Here is a 3,919-nt window from a genome sequence, read left to right on the forward strand (position 1 = left end):
CATCCCGGAGGCCGGAAGATGTATAATGACTTGAAGACTCAGTTCTGGTGGAAGCAGCTGAAGGGAGACGTCACGAGGTTTGTGTCCCGTTGTCTGAATTGTCAACATGTGAAAGCCAAGAGGAAGAAACCAGGTGGATTATTGCATAGTTTGCCTATCCCAGAATGGAAGTGGGATCACATCTCTATGGATTTTGTCACGAAGATACCGCGTTCAGTTAGAGGTTGTGATGCGATTTGGGTAGTGATTGACCGGTTGACAAAATCTGCTTGTTTCATTCCATACAGAATGACATACCATCACGATCAGATGGCCGAGTTGTATGTCAGAGAGGTTGTGAGATTGCACGGCATGCCGAAGTCGATAGTATCAGACAGAGATCCGAGATTCACTTCTCACTTTTGGCACAGTTTACAGAAGGCATTGGGTACTCATTTGCACTTGAGCACAGCGTATCACCCTCAGACCGACGGTCAGTCCGAGCGTAAGATCCAGACTTTGGAAGATATGCTTCGAGCTATAGTGCTTGATTTTGGCTCGGGATGGCAGGATTCTTTACCTTTAGTGGAGTTTTCGTACAATAACAGCTTCCAAGCGAGTATTGGGATGACACCTTTCGAAGCTTTGTATGGTAAGAAGTGCAGATCTCCGTTGTTTTGGGATGAGATTTCAGAATCACCTGAGTTGGGTCCAGATATGATTTGTGATATGGCAGAGCAGGTGAAGTTGATTCGAACCCGAATGAAGACAGCCCAAGACAGACAGGCCAAGTACGCTAATATCAGACGCATACCACTGTGTTTTGATCAGGGAGACCGAGTGTTTTTGAAGATTTCTCCGTTTAGAGGCACTGTCAGATTCGGGAAGAGAGGGAAGTTGTCGCCGAGATTCATTGGTCCGTATGAGATTCTGGAGAAGATAGGTGATCTTGCCTATAGGATTGCTCTTCCTCCGTCTCTTTCAGGCATCCACGATGTGTTTCATGTTTCGATGTTGCAGAAATATCATCTGGATCCGTCCCATGTTCTTCAGCCAGATGAGGCCGAACTTGATGAGAATTTGAGTTACTTCGAGAGACCGATTCAGATTCTTGATAGGAAAGAGAAGCAGCTCAGAAACAAGTCGATTCCGTTAGTGAAGATTTAGTGGAGTCGTCACGGAGTTGAGGAAGCAACTTGGGAGACCGAATCTGATATGAGGCAGCGATTTCCAGAATTATTCGATTGATGTGAGTCCTTCTTCAGTATGATTCTTTCTTGTTTTCAGTGTGTGATCTGTCAGATTTCAAGGACGAAATCGAATCTTAGAGAGGGAGAATTGTAAGGCCCTGAAATTAATTATTTCGTGATTAGCAGAGTTGATTATTATTTATTTTGGAGATTATTGAGCCGGGATTGAATTGATTGAGTTTGGAGTTTCAGGGACCGAAGTGCAAATAGGACAGTTGACTAGTCTTTGGGAAGTTATTAATATTATTATTATCACCTCTCTCCATCACCATCACTCATCTTCTTTCCCCCATCCTCCCACACGCCAACCGAGACCGAGAGAAGTCATGGACGATTCTCCAAGCTTTTCTTCCTTCCGATTCGCACGATCCGACTGTCAGATTTTCGTTTCGAGTTGAGATTCACGATCATCGCAACGAGGGCGTCTTTTTGACGTAAGTTTTTCTACGATCCATGAACTTTGATTTTTGTTGGGTTGTCAGAAATTGATAATTTTTGGGTATATTGTTCTTGAGCTAGCATAGACCGTGTATTCGAAGTCGGTTCGGAAAAAGATCGAAGTTTGGATTTTATATGATTTTTGGAGCATAATTTCGAAATTGGGGTTTTTGTTATTGTTGGATTTTGTCTTGGATTGAATGATATGAGGGGTTGTGAATGGTTTTGAGTTGATGAATATTGAGTTGAGATTTTGGGTTTGACCGTTTATAGCCGTTATGCCGTTGAAATCGAGTTTTGGATCATCGGTTGTATTGTTTCGGTTTGATTTCTGGGTTTTTCTTGAATTAGTAGATTGATATCGAATCTGTATGTTCAACATTTTCAGATTTGGGTTGGAGATTCGGGTTTGGAACGAACTTGGGAGTTTGAACCGATTCGAGAGTTGAAGATGGTATAATATTGAACTTCTTGTAAATGGTTTGTTTTGATTTGATTCGATATTGATTGAGTTCGTTGTCATTTTTTAGATTTTAATCCCCGGCGAACTTGAAAATGTAAAAGGCGACATTGAATTGAATGGGGTTGAATACTCGAGTCCAATTGATTCTCGAGTCCCGAAAATCACATACTCCATGTTTATTTGTTGGTGTGAACTTGATTGATTTATTTGTTTACACTTGCATTCATATTGAGCCGAATATTCGATTCGTTTTGAAATTAGACGATTTAGGAAGCTATATTGAAGTGGTCTTGGATTTCGAGTTTTTTCAAGTACTAGAATACTTCTTATAGTTGCTATGAAGTCTAGGGGTTTGATTTGTGCAACATCCACCCCGAATGGGAGTGTAGGTGGGTTTTTTGTAATGACTTGACCTGGGATCCCAACCGAGTACCGACTGATATTTCGATTATCTGACTTGATAATCCCGAGTTTTAAAGTCATGCATACATCCACCCTCTTTTGTTTTATTGATGATTGATACATTTCAATATGAGGTGTTTAATTGATATTGCATGCTTGTCTCTTTTACTTAGAAATTATATTTCTAACCGGGTTATCCGGCTATTGTTTTTGTTTGTATGTGTACTTGACAACAGGAGGATCAGGATCTGGACCGAGTCGACTGGGTTAGCTCGGGGTGAGAATGATAAAAGTGATACACCATGTGTCGTAGGGTTGTGCCTTTTGGACTTGTATTATTTTGATTAGTCGAACGAATTATATCGTCGAACTTGATATGTTTTATTTTAGGCAGAACTTAGAATATTTTATGTTTAAATGTTGGTTTGTATGTGTGTATGGATTTTTTGGAATGATTTTTTCCAGGTTCCTGCACTTTATGTCTGATTGGCCTGCGCGCGAGCGAGGCTTGACCTCGCGCGCGCGCGAACATGCCTGGAGGGCTCGGGTTATCTTGCCCGCGTGCGCGCAAGCACAGCACCTCGCACGGGCGTGAGCCTTTTGCGAGGCCTCTGGCCTCTTTTCCTGCGCGCACGCGAGACGATGGCTCATGCGGGCGCGAGGCTTTTGTAAAAAAGAAAAAAAATTCTATTCAAGTCCTCGGCTCTCAGTGTTTGATTGTAGTTAATTATTCGAGATTAGAAGATTAGAAACGGGGTATCACAGGTTGATAATTCATCAATATTAGCCATCGATTTGGACATCCTGGTTCAACAATGATGCGAAGAATTATTAAAAATACACATGGTCATCTTCTGAAAGACTGGAAGATATTTCAGAATAATAAGTTTCAATGTAAAGCATGTTCTCTTGGAAAACTTATTATAAGACCATCACTAGCTAAAATCCAAATTGAATCACCCATATTTTTTGAACGTATTCAAGGTAATGTTTGTGAGTCAATTCATCCACCATGTAGACCATTTCGATACTTTATGATATTGATCGATGCCTCTAGCAATAGTCACATGTATGCTTATTGTCAACTCAAAATGTGGCATTTGCAAGATTAATGGCTCAAATAATAAAATTACGGAATCAATTTCTCAATTATATAATCAAAAAAATAAGATTTGACAATGCTGGAGAATTTATTTCTCAAACTTTTAATGAATATTGTATGTTTATGGGAATCACTGTTGAACATCCTATAGCTCATGTTCATACAAAAAATGGATTAGCTGAATTATTCATTAACATTCTACAACTGATTGCTAGATCAATGATTATGAAAACAAAACTCCATATTTCTATATGGGGGCATGCAATTTTACATTGAAACGACCTA

This window comes from Henckelia pumila, chromosome 2 (genome assembly GCF_033568475.1).
Source record: "Henckelia pumila isolate YLH828 chromosome 2, ASM3356847v2, whole genome shotgun sequence".
NCBI classification, from domain to species: domain Eukaryota; kingdom Viridiplantae; phylum Streptophyta; class Magnoliopsida; order Lamiales; family Gesneriaceae; genus Henckelia; species Henckelia pumila.